Raw genomic sequence first — 19839 nt, forward strand, 5'->3', positions numbered from 1 at the left:
TTCAATAGACCAAAATTAGAAAAAAATCTGGCCAAATTAATTTGCACAAAATATTACATTTGGTTGGTTGTATATGAGGAAACAATCCCATATAATTTTTCTTATTTAAAGATGTTCTTAAAGTAAGTAGTAGTATTTTGTATAAAAGTATATCTCTTAATTATTAATTAATTCAAAATAATTCATTCATTATCAATTACTTTATCAAAAGTTCTATTAATAATTATTATATAAATGTAAAATTCACATAATTAGTACGTGAATCAAACGATCAAGGAGTTGTCGTACTTTTCACCTTTTACTAACAAATATAAGCAAAATTTAATATAAAATTAAGTAATTAGTTGTCTTTTATGTTTTTTTAAAAACAAGTAATGTTTTTTAGAACTAACTCTTGTTAGTTTAAGTGTGAAATGTATTAAAGCACACAACTCTATGAATTTAACATTTTCTCTTCTTATTTGTTTGTATTTTGTTAAATAAATGTCAGCTTTAAAGTGACGAGAACACCCTCTAGATCTAGGAAATATAGGAATTGAATAAAGTGTGATGTTATTTTCTTTGTTGTTAGAGAATACCCTGATAGTTTCTTTTTCAACAACTCTTTTTTACTATCATCTTCGATGTTCGATATCTGTATTGGAGTTCGATTAATCTAAATTGTGTTGGGTAGCGCTAAATTGGAGGTAGCACTACTTACCAACTATTCTTTTCATATTGAAAACTCAAGAATTCTGATTAAGAAAGGAGTAGACTCATTCACGATATCATATATATATATATATATATACTTAATACTTTGGTGGTTCATTTTCAACAACCTGGTAGTTCTCTGAGGTAGAAAGCTTACTAGATTTCCAACAGCATACCAGCCTTCCTTTTAAGAGTTATTGAACAATTATTTTGGTCAAAATCAAAATTTATACTAATCATGGAGAGATGCCTTTGCTCCCTCCGTTTCAATTTATTAGTTTTATTTTAATTTGCAAAATTTTGAAAAATAAATCAGACTTTTGAAATTTATACCAAAATGTCTTAAATATACAACTGAAATGGATTCGTGTTTAAGTAAATGAAATTATAAAAGCTACCGTTAGCAAGCTTAATCTATTAGGCGTTGGCAAAATCACCTTTCAAGTAAAGACTACAATCATTATCTCAAAGTCAAAGAGGTTAGCAATTCCCTCATGAAGCAAAGGACACAATTCTTTATTTGCTTTGCAGGTTTACATTTTTAAAATATCACGTATGATTTCACAAGACATGAGTTAAAAGACACCAGTTATTCTCCATGGAATAAGTTTAGTGGTACAAGAGATAAATTATGCCACATGACATAAATTTAAAGACACAAATTATGTCACAAGACATAAGTTCAGTAACAAAAGTTATGTCTTAAGACAGTTTTCTAAAATGTCTTGTCGTACGAATTAAATACTACCAAACTTATGCCCCATGAAAAAATATTATCTAAAAAAGTTTTGTCCTACAAAATAAGGTCATCATACTTTGAACCACAAAATTTTATTAAATAAACAGTACAATTAAATATTAAAGACCACAAATTTAAGGGAAAAGATTATAAAGCCACCCTGAAATAGGTTCGGTCCGTATTGGGCTTCAAATGGACAAAAAGTGGGTCTATTTTTGGGTTTATAGTGTCTCAGTTTATTTGGTTCCCAAAATTATTTGAAGAATTAGCCAATATAGCCATTTATTCAAGAGAAAATTATAGAAATTTCACATTTTAGTTTACTTATTATCATTATCCCCTACAAGTTTTACAAATCTCCAAAATCCCTCATTTTTGCGCATCAGATTAGTGTATCTCGTGCATCATATTAATGTATCAGCGCTTATATTATTGTATCTTGCGCATCAGATTAGTGTATCATGTATAAAATGTAATGTATCTTACTTAACGATTAATGTATCTCACGCATCAAATTAATGTATCAGCACTTATATTATTGTATCCGTTTGATGGATTTCTGTAATTATAAACTTTTAAGGGATAGATTGTAATTTTTCCTTAAAAGTATGTGATTTCTGTAATTTGCCCTTTATTCAATCGTTTGAATTTAAAATATGTGTGTAGTATTATTGTATAATTTGTGTATATTCATTAGAAAAAGTTGACCGACTATTTGGATAAAGATACCTTATTTCTTGTTTATATGATTAGGTTTGGATTGGCAAAGCCCTCTGTTGCTTTGAGTTATGTGCATGTTCATGGAAAGAATAGATGGGCTTTAGAGGAAGGCCCACTGTGAGGAGTAAACAATGTAAAGCCATCTCTCAATCCTATACACTTAGGGGTCGTTTGGTTTGAAAATGAGTTATGATGGGATAAGTTATGTTGAGATAAGTTATGTTGAGATCAGTTATAAGTTGTGTTGGGATTATTTTTTATTGAGTGTTTGGTTTGTTGTATTCAAAATAATAAATTTTAAGAACAATTTATTTGTTTACAAAAATGTCCTTCATTAATGTAAAAAGTGATATAACAAAAGGATTGAAAGAGACATTTTTGTCATTTACCTATTTTATCCCGGGATAAGTTATCTCGGGATTACTATACAACCCAAGGAGAGGGATAACTTATCCCGGTACTAATTATTAATCCCGGGATAAGTTATCCCGAACTTGCCAACCAAACAACAAAATAAGCAATACTATAATTTAATCCCGAGACTATTTGGTATTATCCCTCACACCAAACGAGCCCTTATAGTTATACAAATACAAATCTCTCTCTGCCCACTTCTCTTTTGCCCCTCTCTTTCTCTTGCTTTATACAAACAATAATTATACAAATACAATCTAATTTGTGTTTGTATAAAGCGAGAAAGAGATTTGATATACAAATACAATTATTTTAACTCGATTCAATTGTATATGAATTCAAATTTTATGCAAATATATAAACACAATCATTGATACATATATATAGTAGTTACATATATACAATTGTCTAACCGATATACATATACAATTCACCTTTCTCCACTCTCTTCTCTCTCTCGGCCCTCTCTCATCTCTATCCTAATCTCGCTCGTAACTCTACCCTAACACAGAGAACATATACATATACAAACACAATTTTCATAGGCACAGACATCCGATTTATACAAATCACCACGATTTATACAAATCAGATGCTCCATAGCAAACATAATTTGACTATGGAGTGCAAAAAAGCAAAACTATAACTACAGAGTGCTAATATGATTTTTATCTTTGCTATTCCTAAAATTTACTCATAATAAATTGATACTTTTTGTTTTATTTTCATTAGAAATTTCTAATTTTTAACTTTTATTTTGTCCTCTTGATTTTCCGTTTATTGTCCGATACTTGTACTAGAATTCGATTGAATTTGGATCATACATAGCATGGCCCATTGCGGGAGACCGGGAGCAACGCAATACACAACAACAAAAAAACACGATTCAATAGAACACATATTAATATGAGTTCTTATACATTTATTTATTTTCTATATATAATTATCTTTTTTTAAAAAAAAAAAGTTACAAACTCGAGAAATGTCAAGGTTCAAGGTTTATGGGCTTCAAACATAAGGAATAAATCCAAAGTAGGCTATTTAGATGAAAAAAGACAGTGCTGGCAAAATGAGTCCATATTTTGGTAATTCGTTCATATTTAATGGGTTAGGTGAATGACTTTTACATGGATAAAATATGGGTTGATACCCATATTCAATCCATAAAAACATGAGTAAAATATGGATAATATGGGTAAAATATGAATTAGTCAAATGAGTTAAGCTTCTAACTTTTATTCACTCAAAATTCATGATATTACCAAATATATTGTAACTTCTCTGTTTTTTACGTTCTTCTATAAAACTAATTATTTGTAATGAACCGATTTTTATTTTTGGAAATTTGGATGTATTCGTTTAACCTGAGTTAATTAATTGATGGATAATTGTAGATAATTGACAGTTAATGGGTTAAAGTGATCATTTATTTAAGACCCTATGCCATTAGGACCATGTATTAAAAATAAGTTAGTTGATTTTGTCTGTTTTAATAAACAATTAATTTGGAAGAGAAATAAAAAGGGAAAGGAGGAATGGCCGGTGGCGGCATCAAATTACGAGCAACTTCAGGTAATGCATTAACTGCTATGCATATATATATATATATATATGTATATGTATAAAACCAGTAGTGTAGTAGGTAGGAAAATAGTGGGTTGCCTCTTGAATTTGCAGATTAGATAGGTGTCTTTTATCGATTTTTTTAACCTTAATTCCTTACCAACAATTGATGGCTATCAATGAGAGAATGATTTGGCAATGAGTGCCTTTTTAGGATTAATCGTTAGCAAATTAGGAATTGATTCTTAGAGGAAATGTATTATATTGTGAATTGATCGTTGCTGTAACCGTGGCTTTTACTATTTTTCTTGGTGTCAAATTAAGAATTAACGTGACCATTTAATTTAAGAACAATTATAAAACAATAATTTTATAATAATGAAGGGTGATTGGATAGTGTTTGAAGTATGGATGGATGGTTGTTTTGGGTAGTGAATCTAAGCTACTGGTTTGTCATTTTCTTTAGGGTTCTCCTTTTATTTTATTGTTATAGTTACCTCATAAATCAAGGTTTAATAATATTGAGATATGATGTAAGGTATTATGTGAATACCATTAGATTTAGGATATTGGAAAAATTGGGACTTAACCCTAGACTTGAAACGTGGGAAAAATATGATAGTGAAATGTTAATTAGCATCAAGAGTTACGAACTTGATTATTAAATCTAGCGAAATTTTAGGTCAAGGCTAAACCTATAGTAATATGGCGGTTGTTAATTTTGAAATCTTATTGTGAATATGTACCTGAATAGATTGCATTGATTTGGAAGCTCAACGAAAAGGGAAGGCTCAAGTCTCAGAGTGATTGTTCGGTTATTTGAGGCAAGTGAATTTCTAAACCCTTGTTAAGTGTATGGAATTAGTGTATTTTCTTGTAATATGTGTTTGGGGGTAATGCGACTTGGTGATGGGTTAACTTGTCCACATTGATTAATTCTAATGATGAAAATGGGGTAATAAAAGGCAATGTGATTAATTGTTTGTGTGTGATGTGTTGAGAATTGTTTGTGACGGGCATTGGTACGAGTACCGGTGTTATGAAGGGAAAGTTTATTACTATAGAATGTGGATTGTAATTCGAGAATGCCAAAGCATATGGGCATTAGTTGATATATTATTGACTTGATTTATCATGTGTGATTGTGTTCTTTATTAAACTCATATACTGGTGAAAGCTGAGGTGATTACATATCATATTGATATTTGATTGAGATGCATCATCCCTTTTGTTGAAATCATATTGTGCACATACATTGACATGAGATTGAGTATAAGTTGTCCACGTGGAGATCGTCCGTGCTGGGGATGGTGAGATGTTAAGATTATAATTTGGGCACTGGAGATCGTCCGTGCAAAATTTATTTGATTTATGATAGTGCATTGAGATCGTCTGCACAGACACGTGGAGATCGTCCGTGTCGATATATGGACCTCGCGAGTCCCTCATGGGTTATGAATTCTCGATGTATTTTCGAAGAGTATCATGTATATACGGTTGAGAGAGTACTTGGTATTCTGAGGCATATCATTTCATGGTGTCATATTGCATTGCATCCCATGACATCTTTCATTCTTGATGATTTTGTGTTTTATTGGTGGTTGGGAAGTACTTGATATTTGATTACCTCTATTTGATGAACTTGATCTTGTATGTTGTTGATATTTGTGAGTGCCTTTTTGTGAAAGTTGTGATTGATGAATATTGAGTTTGTTGTTAAGGATATGTAATTTGTTACGAGCCTGGATTTTGTGATACTTTTCATTCTCTTATTTTCCGAGGCTTCTTGGAGATTTGTGAGGTAACTGTTTGTCATCTCAGTGGACCTTCTTACTCCTATTTATGATATTGTTCTATTTTAGAGACAACATCATTTGAGACTTATGTTTTCTTTCAAATCTATTGTAATACTTTAGAAACTTGTACACGTGACAACCAGATTTTGGAGGTATTTTTGAGTTAATTATGAAATTCCCACATTTTATTGTAATGGGTGAGTGTTAGACAGACTTTTTTTGGTGGGATAAGATGAGTGTCACATCACGTCCATTTTTCGGTCGTGACATTATTTTTCTCTATAATTGAAAATGTGAAGTCTTTGGCCCTCTAAAAATATCTATTTTAAATGTACATTTCTTTTGTTAATTCTAATTATATTTTTTTTATTTGTTTAATTTTATATTGGATAATAAATAATAGTGTAAAATAAGCAAATCATGTACTAGTATTAACATTGCTTAAAGTGCATTGAGCATGTTTTAGGGTGTGTTTTCTATGAAGGAAAACATTTTCACCCCTACCCTCGACCCCCCCCCCCCACCCACTCCTTACAAGCCCCCAGCCCCCAAAAAAAATTTAAGTTTATTTTTAAAAAATATTTTGAACTTCAAATTTTCATTTTTTTCACCCCTACCCTCGACCCCCCTCCACCCACCCCAAAAAATAATTTAAAGTTTGTTTTTAAAAAATATTTTCAACTTTAAAATTTCAATTTTTTCATCCCTACCATCGACCCCCCCCCTCCTCCCCACCAGCCCCACCCACCCCCCTACCAGCCCTCCACCCCCCCTTCCAAAAAAATCAAGTTTTTTTAAAAAAATATTTCAACTTCAAATTTTTAATTTTTCACCCCTACCCTTGATCCCCCCGCCAGCCCCCCTTCCCCAATCCCGGAAAAAAAATTAAGTTTATTTTTAAAAAATATTTTCAATTTCAAAAATTATTCTCTTCTCTAGTAAAAATAAAAGATATTTCTCAAAAATATTTTTCATTCATAAACCAAACATTACAAATCTTTTCCGGAAAATATTTTCTACACACCAACCAAACATGAGAAAATAAGTCAAAAATTTACTTGTTTTCCAGTAAAACATTTTCTAGGAAAACATAAATTTATTTTATATTGAAAAGTTATAGGAAATTTTTTTTACTTTTATGATACAATAAAATTAAATGTAGCATTTTCAACATATTTCATCTAAAAAAAGACTAAAATATTTTCTCCATGTTTAATTCTTAAGTAGAGTACTATTTACTCATGAAAATATGGGTAAACTAGTATTTTACCCAACCCATTTATTACCCAATCCATTTTTACCCATATCAAATATGGGTGGGTTGAATTATTACCTATTTTATGTTGACCCATTTTCAACCCATCCAAATTTGACCCAACCCCCCATTTGCCACCACTAAAACAAGTAAAGTGGCCCAGATTGGTTGTTTAAAGCCTACTTAAAGGCCCAATATTTTTAGTAAAAATTACATAAATCTCTTACTATTCATTTGGTTGGGAACAAGTTATCTCAAGATTAATTATCCTAAGATAACTTATTCCATCATCATTGTGTAAATGGTGGGATAGGTCATTCCAAACATGGCAACCAAACAAGATATCAAAATTTTATCCCAATACATTTTTTATCCCATGACTATTTATCTTTATCTCTCATGACACCAAACGACCTCTTAGTGTTAAGAACTAATTACATTATATCTCTATTCTTTCTCAAGTTACAAAAATCCCTTAAAATTATAGGATCTCGAAGAGATCATGAAACTTGCGGATACATAACTCACAGATGTAAAGAGATTTTTGTAATTTTTTTAAATGGTAGGAAATTTTAGAGATTATGATATCTTAAATTGTGTATTTATGTAATTTTTTCATATTTGTAACGGCTAAGGGGGTGTTAAGTGTTAACATCTTTCAAGAAAAAAGCTTTCCATGAAATAAGTGAATTTCATACTCATATGCTCATATTTCATATTTGATATGTAAATAAAAAATACTATTTTAATTTTTTTTTTAGATATAATTTAGACAAATATTATGAGAGATGGGGTGAGTGAGGGTAGGGATGTGCCGTGTGTGGATGGGGATACAGGGGTTGGTAGAAGATGTGTGGAGGAGCGTTGGAGGGTAGGGAGTGGGGAGGAGAACACAATTAACATGAAATATCAATTGTAAAACTTGTTTTTTCTATATTCACGAGAGAAATCATTTTTCTCATTTTTACGGAACTTATTTTTATAGAGATAGTGTTTTTCAAATTTTTTTAAATAGCCGAACAAAAAAAATAAAAATTGAAAGTAGCGAACACACCCTAAATTTTTGATTTTTTTTTTTCAAGTACTAATTATTTATATTATTAATAACTACCACACCATGATTCTTTATTTGGTTTCATCACCATTTCTTAATTCTCATTATGCCTTCCATGAGGGATTTGTTGGGAAAAAGTGCAACCTAAAGTGGCCCATCTTGAACCAAGATTCTTCCTCACTGGCATATATAGTTGTCGTATACTTGTTAGCTTTCCAACTAATTAGAATTTCAAACAATATAATCATTCAAAATATAATCACCTACCAATTTGTTTTAACAAAGTGCATGCATGATGATGCAAGTAGTAATTACAATGGTGAAATGACCATTTATGAGTGGGAGACATTTAAAGCCGGTTTGAATTAATTTATTTTAGATATTTTGAGCTAAAATTACTTTAAATATTTTTGTAGTGTTTGAATAAAATTACAAAGTGTTTTTAAATATCAATTTTAAAGTCAAAACAACAAAAATAAGTCAAATACATAAGTAAAAAAATTTAATCTATGACTTTGAACTTATAAGCTAAAAGTAATAAGTCAATCCAAACGGGCTCTTAATTTCCCTATTTCAATTCCAAAGTATCTATGTTAACTTTGGTTTTGACTTATAATGTATTTTTTTTACCATCCATAATCTTATCAAATACCTTTTAAATAACTATTTATAGTACTTATTATATAATTTATTATATAACTTTTTTATAAGTTTTATGCCCAAATTCACATAGAAAAATAGTGAGTCTGACCTAATACACTGAATCAAGTCACATAATATAGAATGAAGGGAAAAAATTATTATATTTTAAGTAACCTTATGGTGTACTTTTCTTTTTCATAATGTAAATAGAAATTGAGTAGGCATTAACTTACCAACATAAGTTATGGTGCAGAGTGGTGTGAGTGTAACTGCTTCACCCTTAATCAAAGATCTCGGTTCAAGCCTTGAATATAGATAAAATTTTATTGGGAGTGTCACCCAGAATAAACCATGCAATGCGCAGGGGCGGAGCCATCATGTTCTTAGGGGGTTTCATCTGAACCCCCTTCGGCGGAAAATATATTACTATATATACATGATTAAAATTAATTTTTAGGTATATATAATAGATGTCGAACCCCCTTCGAATAATTCGTGTGTTTACTTCTTCAAATTTTAAACCCTCTTATTAAAAATCTCGACTCTGCCACTAACAATGCGTAATTGAATTTAATCAATGTGGACTTCAAACTGTAGGAGAAAAAAAGGAAAGTAGGCATTAACTTAATTTACCATTTATATACACTGAGACCACATCAACCCACATATATAAAAGTTGTTGGCAAGTCTATCTTGGTTGGGTGAGTGGTTGTAGGGGGGTGGGAAGGATGGGGGTCATATACATCTTTTGCTCAAAATAATTTTTAAGAGAATCATTTGGTTTCTTTTTTGGCCACACATTGTATACATTTTAGTTCTTTTGTCACTTATCATTGTACACTCAATTGTTGAAGCAGTTTTCACTATTCTTGGAGTTAAATTAATTCTTGAAATTAAAAATATGGTCTCTAGCTGCTGTACTTTACATTTTCTGTTTCACGATTTCCCAAAAAAAATAAAAAAGAATATTCAAGCAGCAGAACTCACATGGCAATGGGTAATTATCATTTTTGGGGGTCAATGTAAAAGTATCATATATCTAGATTAATCTGTTTAATTATGTGTAAAATAAATGTTTTAATGGGTAATTATCATTTTTTTAGATATAAAATAAAATATAAGTTACTAAAACTTTTGCAAATTCAGTATTTGAATCTCCAACAATAAAAGGAAATATCGTTGGTCTGGCTAGGGAATGTACTGCATTTAAAATAGTTTTTAACGATAATAAATATACTTATTAATAAAAATATTATAATTTTTATTGATATTAGTTAATTGTCATTGGATCAAATGTCATTATTATAAGCTTCAGGAAGACTTATAAAGAGTGTTAGTTATCGCTAAAGTTATATATTTAACGACAATTAGCTTATTATTAATTAATTATCACTAAAAAATATTTTTGATTTACTGATATTAAGTTCCAGTAAAAAACACCGCCCAAAAAATGCCCCTCAAATTAATATATGCAAAGATCATTTACAACAAGGACAAAATATATTTCATAATTGCACTTTTTTAAACGTAAGGTTCGGAGTGAATGCAATTTAGATAAATGTCCCTACAAATTATACATGTGCTTAAGAATCAACCTCCTTTATATTTGTGAATGGAAGTGATGGAAAAGAAAAAGGAAACGTTGCAAATTAAAGAGTAATTAACTTTATCATCAAGAATGTGGTGACAACTTTTTCATTAGTCAGAACTCAGAAGTCTTGGTTTCGAGTCTTGGATATAGAAAAGTGCTTACCTTGAATGAGGATTAGATAATAGGTACGAATTTAAATTAATCAAACTCCAATACATATACTAAATACCAAATGGGAAAAAGAAGAAGGAGGTAGAATTTTCCCACTAATTGGTAATGTTATGCACTAGTAAATCCACTACATTGAAAGGTGACAACATGATAAATTGTACTACTCTCCCCCACCCCCACCCCCCACCCCCCACACTGGCTATATTAGCTTGATTAAATATAAAACTTAAAGATAGAATATATCGATAATTTCTCAAACTTATTTATATATTTTATCTAGACATTTGAAAAATACAAGCCGATTGAAATTAAAGCAATCAGTACTATGGCCACCGTGTTTGTTCCTCAGCTATTTTCGATCAAATATATTTTAAGATGTTCAAAGGCTAGTCAAGCTCTAGTTGATGGAGCAAGGGCTGTTGTTTCAAGTTCAACAAAGTATTAAGAATAATATAGGGCTGGATAGAGGTTGCCAACCGTTAGTACCAGACTAATTAAAAAATTAGGCTTGTTGCCCGCTCTAGAAAATTCAATAAATAAAGAAAAAAGAAGAAGGTCCTCTCCTTATCAAGTTGCTTTCAGCTCCTTTCCTTCTCCTCGCTACTGTCAAAATGTTGAATTTCTTTTTTTTACACTGGCGCAAATGATTTCACCTAAGGCACCGATGGACCAACACCTTTGTATGTATGTCACCCGAATTTCTTGATTCACGGCGGTGAGTATTTGCACTTTAGATCTCGCATGTCCTTTCCTAATTATTCCGTCGACACTATATTAAAAATGATCTTTAGTGGCAATTAATTAACGGCAATAGTTTAATTGCCGCTAAAGATGTATTTTTAGCGGCAATAGCTTAATTGCTGCTAAAGATGTATTTTTAGCGGCAATTAACACTCTTTGTATATGTCCCTAAAACCTTTAGCGATATTAGATCTAATGGCACCTAACTATGTCGGTAAAGACTTTAACACTCTTTATTAATGTGTATGTTTATTGCCGCTAAAAGTTATTTTTATTGTAGTGCGATGATATGCCTGAGATGACAGTCTTTCTCCTTGGCTTGTACTCGAGATCCGATGTTCGAAAGACAACCAATCCTTATCCGGTAAAGAAATGAAAATTGATCAGCCAACTTGAACAATACATAACCTACTTTCATCAGTCCTTGTCCTAATCAAATTAGGATTAGAATTCGAGACTTGAAATGAAGAAACCTTGGTGGAAAATATCCTATATTGTTAAATTTTAATTGTAAGAATATTTACTTTATTTATTTGTCTTTAAAATTTCACTCTGTTAGGATAAATTGCTTAGAATAAGCAATGAACAGTATAATTTTCTTAAAACATCAAATATAATAAAATAAATAAATTTACCTTGTCAAAAAATTAAATATAATAAAGGAAATAAATTTGCCTTGTCAAAACTAAAACTAAATTATAGAATGTTCATGCATGTCAATTGTCAAGGACCACGTCGAAATGAAGAGAAATAAGATGTAAAGCGTTTTATGCTTTTTCCAGTTTAGGATTAGTTAGATAAGTGAACTTCATATCAATTAGAGACCAAATCATAATAGAAAAACTACATACCTACACATATAACACTATCATATATACTATATTTACCTCTAGTTTAAAACAATTACATATACTACCACTTTTAATATTTATAACATATATTTTAAAAGATTTAATTAGATACACAAATTCAATCCCTTAAATATGGTTTCAGATAATTATCTTAAACTTAAACTCCTTAATTAATGATCCACATTAACAACTCAAATTTATTCACATAAATCACATGATCTCACATCTGCCGTTCCCCATCCACACGTCCATCAACCCTTTTTCTTCGTTCATCTCCTCCCTCTTTCTTTCTTCATCCTCTTAATACATATTTGCATGTTCAAATCAACATTATACATATAGGCTTGTTTCTATTATTTTATTATTCTCATGTATCTTGGTATTGTATCTGAGTTAAAGTTCATAATCTGACGTTCAATTTTAAAATTTTTTACAAATTAGGTTTTATATTTTTTGATTTGTTGTTTCTCAAATACTTTAATGGCTGCTTATTCTCAAAATTAGATTATTCTTGTTGAAGGTACTATACATTAACAATATTATACTAAATCAAACAACTTTTATTTGTTATTTTCACTCATGAGTTTCTCATTGCAGGGAATGACTCTTCACCAGTTAACATTCAAGCTGAGAATAGATCTAAGAATAGGAACTACTCAATCAAAAGGGAAGAATTACACCAAACTTTACTTAACATAGCAAATACACCATTAGATATGCAACAATGTTGGATACACATCAGGTGTACATGTATCTAGTTAAGAGTTGATGTATCTGAGCTAAGATTATATGTATCTGAGCTAAGATTATATGTATCTGTGAGAAAAACATTCAGATGCTAAAAAAAGGAAGAATATTGATTTTTTTAACTTTTTTTGGATCAATGATAATACAGATACTCTAACATCGCAAGTTATTCCTAAATTTGTGTGTTTCAATTACATTCAATATTTAGATGTACATAATTTATGTATATGCTTACTATGTATCCGAGATACATGTTTTTGAATATAATGTATGAAATTGATATTTGATACATCAAAGTGATAATAGATACATATAAAAGATACATGAAATTAAAATTAGATCATATAAATAGATACATAAAATTTGTAATAGATACATATAACAAATACACGAAATTAATACTAAATACTTCTATGATACATATGAATATACTTGTTTGATACTCATGTATCTAAGTGTTTAGTTTGTAGGATACATCATCTATTGATATACACATCAAATTAATGAATTTATTATTTTAAGAGTAATAAAATGAAATTAATCAAATTACATGACCAAGATATACATATTTTTGTTTTTTTATTAATAATAATATTAACGAATTTATTATTTCAAATAATAATAAATGAAATTAATTAAACATAAATACACTCCTTGATTTCTGCCCTAAGAGATATCAGTAATTTAATTTCCAGAATTAATTGCCCATTTATTCTAAAAATCATCAATTACTCCTCTAATTAAGGAAATCAGTTACAACCAATTAATTTTAAAAAATAAAATATATATCTCGATTTTAAAATTTGGCAGATACATGTATCTGGCGGATTTAAAATCATGTATCCTAAGCTTGAAATATGGTAGAGGAAGTAATATTTGAAACTATAGAGAATCTCAGTAATTAGGACCTAAACTAGTGAGATTTACATAGTTTGCCCCATAATAATATGACTAATTAAGACTTAATGGTCAAATACGACTTTAAAATCACAAAGTTAGATTTTTCAATATTGTTTTTTCTGAATTTATTTCGTATTCATAGTTTAAATAACTTTCAAACACTTAGTTTAAAATATTGTAAATTAAAAGTGGACGGAAAAGGTAATCAACAGTAAGGGTGTGTTTGGAATAGAGAGAAATAGTTTCGATTGATTAAAACTTTTGAAAAAACAAACTTCTTAAAAATGAGAAAAACAACTTTACTAGTAAAAATAAGTAAATAAGTTTCATAAATAACATTTCGAATTAATTATGCTCCTGCGGAAGTATCTACTCGTTACGGAATTCACATGTTTTGGCCTTGTGTGTCCATAACTCAAAATAGGTGACCTAGCCCCTCCACCCTTATCTCTGCCCTATGTTCTACATTATTTGTTTAAATTATATACAAATAACTTTTTTGTTACATACTCCCTCCATTTCATATTAATTGAATTTTTGAGGTGTTTCACATCCTTTAAGAAAAGTAGATTAAGACATAAATTGAACATAGTTTTCCATTTTTATCCTTATTAATTATTGTCAAATTTATTAAAGTCATAATCCAAATGAGGGGTAAAATTGGAAGAACACTCCAAAAGTAGTCTTGAAAACTGAACAATTAAGTTAATTTGAAAAATGAAAAATGCCTCAAAAATTCAATTAATATAAAATGAAGGAAGTATCAAATAGACAAACGCACAGATAAAAATAAAAAATCTACTTATTTTCTTAACTGTACGAAACCCTCCCTAAATGTCTCTTTAATTGATTAATTAAGAATAGTTATCGGGGTTGGTAATGGTCGCAATATATAGTCAATACGTTACATAAAAACAAAAAATCTTTAATTAAAAGCCGCCTTTATTAATTTAGCAGGGTCCATATATATAAAAGAAGTTTTCAACTATCATCATCACTAAGCAAAGCACCCATGCCCATGACTTTTATATATTTCAATTGGGTGTAACATTAATTATTAAACAGGTTGCTTTTATCACACGAGTCACCTTATAATTTTTTTAATTTATTTTTTGATGTTTTTTTTAATATGAAACTTGATTAATTTGAATTTGTATTGAATGTGATTCCATTTGAAGGAAACATTTCATATTAAAGATTTTTTCATATTTAAGATAACTCGAATTTAAAACCTCTAACTAAAGAAAAAACAGTCTCATCAACTGCACTATATCAAAAGGATAATGCCACATTTGATATCGATATTAATCAAGACACTCAATAATTCCACGCAAACAATTAATACAAATTACTATTTCAAATAATCATTACCTCTTCTTCTTCTTTTAAATCAAATGAATATCATTCTCTCTATATACGTGCATTCTTTAAAGACAGGAATAGAATATTCAATTCCTAAACACCCCAATTTGGTGCTACTTCAAGTCTCGAAATAATTGTTTAAGTTTTATTTTTCTAGAGTTAATTTAATTAATTTTGGGAGGAATTATAAGAGTACAAATTAGTCATGTATTAGTTTTATGTCTTATTTATTTTCATTACGGGGTATATATATATAAAAAAATCCATTTTTGTTCAATCTCTAAAAAAACTCTAAGATTTAAGTAATAAGGGGTTTCAACCCACCACAAGAAGACTATGGAGATCAATAAAAAAAACAAGAAAATAAAAGGGATAGAAGATTAGGATTTAGAACAGAGAATATTACAAAAATCTAATTATGAAAGTTTTTTTTCCTATAATAAACTAATCAAAGATAGAAAATAGGTGAAAAGCATAAATATTCATCTATTCATTCATTTGGTGAAAATATCTCATGTTTATAATATTATTTTATTTTTTGAATTAATATCTAATCTAATGTATATGGTTGGAGACTTGGAGTTGATTGGATGAGACATGAGAAATTCACAAAGTAAACTGTTCAGAGAAGGCCCCAAAAATATATGCAGCAATTAATAATAATGACACATATGAATTATTGAGAGGTAAATATGTCAAATGTATCAAATTATCATTTACTCTTATAATATTAAATATGTTATATGAAAAAAAAAAAATCTTCAAACGGACGTCGTAATTAGATACAGGACAACAAAATTGAAATGGACGTAGTATAACACATGCCCGTTTATAATTGTCAGACTAGTTGGAGTGACCTTATTTTTCTTTTATAAAAATGTCCCTACGCAATAATACTATCATCTGCGTGCTTTACAACAATGAAAGTGAAAGAAACAGAAATAAATCATGCACTATTAATCTTTCAACACCTTACCTACTACTTTATCATTTGAGTCGTTTGACGTGAGGAATAAGAATAAATCGTCATGGGATAAAAAATAGTCCTAGAATAATATTTTGATTTCTTATTTGGTTGATCATGTTTGGAATAACTTATCCACTGCATAGAAAATAATTGTCGCTAAATATGTATTTTTAGCGGCAATTAACATTCTTTGTATATGTCCCTAAAGTTTTTAGCGACATTGGTTCTAATGACATTTAACTAATGCCGGTAAAAACTTTAGCACTCTTTATTAATATCAATATTTATTGCCGCTAAAAGTTATTTTTGTTGTAGTGATCTCACCATTTATAAGTTATTACATATACATGGTGAAATAAGTTATCCATGACATTTAATGATCGAAAAATAACCTATATAGGAGTTGATATTTTTTAATAATCATCCCCTCGAGCCTAAAAAAGAGTGTAGCTACATTTTTTATCACAACAACATTGTCTAGAGGGTAAAAACTATGAAATAACCAACTTCATAGGGGTAATTAATAAAAATAATTGATACTAGCAATTTAAATGTGCAACTAATAATTTGTGTCAGAGGGTCATTTGCTAGTCTGTTTTTGATTGTTTTACCCTCTTGTGCCTCAGAGATAGACAACAAGTTGGTCCATTAATAGAATTGGATTTCATATTGTGTATTTGTGTGGTGAGGATATGTTTGATTTCATGGAAGTATCTAGATCTGCTTTAATTGTAGGAAACCTATGTCACAACTATAGGTTGTGGGGACTTCCATGGAGAAGGATTTATGGTAGGTAGCTAGGAAATTACTTCCTCCGTCTATCAATAATTGTTTATTATTAACTTAACATATCCCTTAAAAAATAATAAATAATAAGGATAATATTACTATTTTATCTTTTGACTTTATTAAATAGATTTTTATTTTTACTTGTAATTTTTAACATATAAAAAAATGCAATTATCTTTTATCATATTTTATCTTTAGCATTAATTACTTATTCCCATATTATTTTTCAAGACTTAATATTAAACATTAAAATTAATAAAAGTATTATAGTAAAATACTTTTATCAATCATTGTTTTTAAAGAACGTGCAAAGTCCAAAATGGACAAGTGAAAGTGAATTGAGGATATATATGTTTTTTTTTAGTGAATTAATCATTATTAAGAAAAAATAGTTCTTTAATACAAAGGTATATGTAGTTGGAAACAATTACAATCTCTTGAATTTTTAATGTGACACTTATTTAAAGTCTATTTTTGTTTGTTGATAAAATGGCTTGAAAGACCTTTATACTAATTTAGATTTGTCATTCCAACCTCTTTAATCTACGATGTTTCAACTAGACACTTGAACGTATTTAAAACTATTTGTTTTGATTCAATGTATAATGTATGTGATTCAATTGGACTAGACATAGTGTTTAAGAAATATGAAAAGACTTAGCATGTTTCAAAATTATCCTTAAAAATAATACATATTTGTGATTTTTTCGCCAAATAAACAGTACCAAACATTGATAAAATACCGATAGTGTCATTAAATAATCGATTTTTTAAAAAAAAATCCTTAAATTATATGAAATTGAATAGAAATATCATCAATTAATAATTTGGTCTAACAAACCTTTATCATCAATAATATGATTCAAAAATGTCTATATTATTCATCCGGACATTGAAAAGGAAGATCAAACCTAACTCAATGTCTGACTAATCAAAAGACCCAACTAGATTCAATCGAATTTTCAATATACTAGTTAGGAAGCATTTCTTTTACTCTTCTATATTTATTAAGGATAATTTAAATTTAATAAGTTATATTTTTGTTTTTAATACTAAACTGATGCTGATATAATATTTTATTAAAAATATATTTATGGTCAAACATGTTATGTTTAGACAGGCCGTCCAAGAGACCGAGTATGGCATTTCGAAGCGTGTTTCACGTGCAAGCTGCCTCTGCGTCAAAAAAGTAACAAACGGCTTTTTTTTTTATATATATATATATTTTATCTAGTTTATTACTTTTACCCTCCGTTCATTTTTACTTATTTTTAAAAAATATATTATATTTATTTTATTTGTATTTTTTTTTAAAAAAAATTATTTATTATTAACTTTAATTAATCTCATAGTGTATTTTCTAAAATAATGAACTTATTATATTTAAGGATTAATAAAATAAAATAATTATTTTTGAAAAATGAACAGATGATAATAAACCGAAAAAATATTTAATTAATAAACATAAACAAAATAATCATGCACATTGCAGACACAAATAAATAGGGAGATAATTACCAATATGATTTGTGGTGCAAAATCTTGTGTATGGAGAAAATTTTGTTCTAATCGATACCCCAAACAGATCCTGTAGTACACAATTTAAATTTAATCAAAGCTCGATGCGAATACGGAACACCACAAATAAATAGGGATATAATTGAATTACATATTTTGATGACCATACTCGTTTTGGTGTGTGTCCCACTAGCTTTTTACGTACACGTTTTGTTTAAGCCCATTTAATTGAATGGGTCCTAGTGATATTGAAACGTGTGGCACTAATTTGATGTGTCAAAAATATTGAAGTTACCAAAAATAGTTTCAGGTGAAAAATAGAAATGATTTTTACTAACTTTAATATCAAATAGAACATCTTAAAAGGAATTTTCATATAGGTCAACTGTTTTTCTTAGCCATTTTCTTTCAACCAATTAAGACCTAGGGAAAAAAGAGACAGTGGTAGTAGTTATTTTTGGGCTCATCAAATAATTCTAAAACTTTCTATGATTTGATCAATAATGACTTTTATTTAATATAAACTAAAAAAAAATAATACTTTTTAAATAATTTCTTTTATATTGGAAAGCATATTTTGTAAACAAACAGTTATTTTAAAAGAATTATGCTGTGTAAGTTATTTTTAATACAACAACCTAAATAGTCAATATAAAATAATATCAGAATAATTAATTTCAACATAATTTGTGTTCCAACAAAACGACCGTTTAGTGCGATAAGAGTACACTGCTTTCTTTTCTTTTATTTGAGTGTCGAATACTAATTTTGAAGCTTGATTAATTTAAATTTATGCTAAAAAAATTGTTTTTATTTTTAATTTAAATTACTGATTTCTTACAAGCAAAATCAAGTTGATTCTGCTCTGGAGCAGTATAAATTTCAAACTCATAATTATCAATTAGTTTAATAGTTAGATTTACTATTAATCTGACTAAGCACATGGACAGCAGAAAAAACAATTGAGAATATTTTATATACAAACCATTTTATAGTTTAATTACTCAAACTTGTTGCTAAGATCCAACGTCTAGAAAATGATTAGGTTGAAAAACCAAATCCTTATAATCTCTTTCTTTAATTAATTAAATCACAGGCCGCAGCAGTTCTAAAATAATTATTATTTTTAATCAACTATTTCAATAAACAAGACTACTAAATAGACCGGGTGGAGTATTTCCTCCTTCTCAAATTATTTGTCATTTAAAAAAATTAAGACAAAATTAATTTATAGTTACCATTTTACCCTTAGATTAGATTTTTGTTGAAGATTACAGTCCTTCAATATTACCTTTTGAAGTTATTAACTTAATTTATTTGTAGATT

General features: G+C 28.8%; 1 protein-coding gene across 1 annotated transcript in view; it reads right to left on the reverse strand.

Annotated features, from left to right (window-relative positions):
• Positions 1-19839, reverse strand: part of LOC125826958 (acetylornithine deacetylase-like) — a 291462-nt gene that overhangs the window by 184875 nt on the left and 86748 nt on the right. The window lies entirely within an intron of this gene.

Source organism: Solanum verrucosum, unplaced genomic scaffold (assembly GCF_900185275.1).
Source record: "Solanum verrucosum unplaced genomic scaffold, falcon-dt-bn FXZP01000060.1, whole genome shotgun sequence".
Classification (NCBI taxonomy): Eukaryota; Viridiplantae; Streptophyta; class Magnoliopsida; order Solanales; family Solanaceae; genus Solanum; species Solanum verrucosum.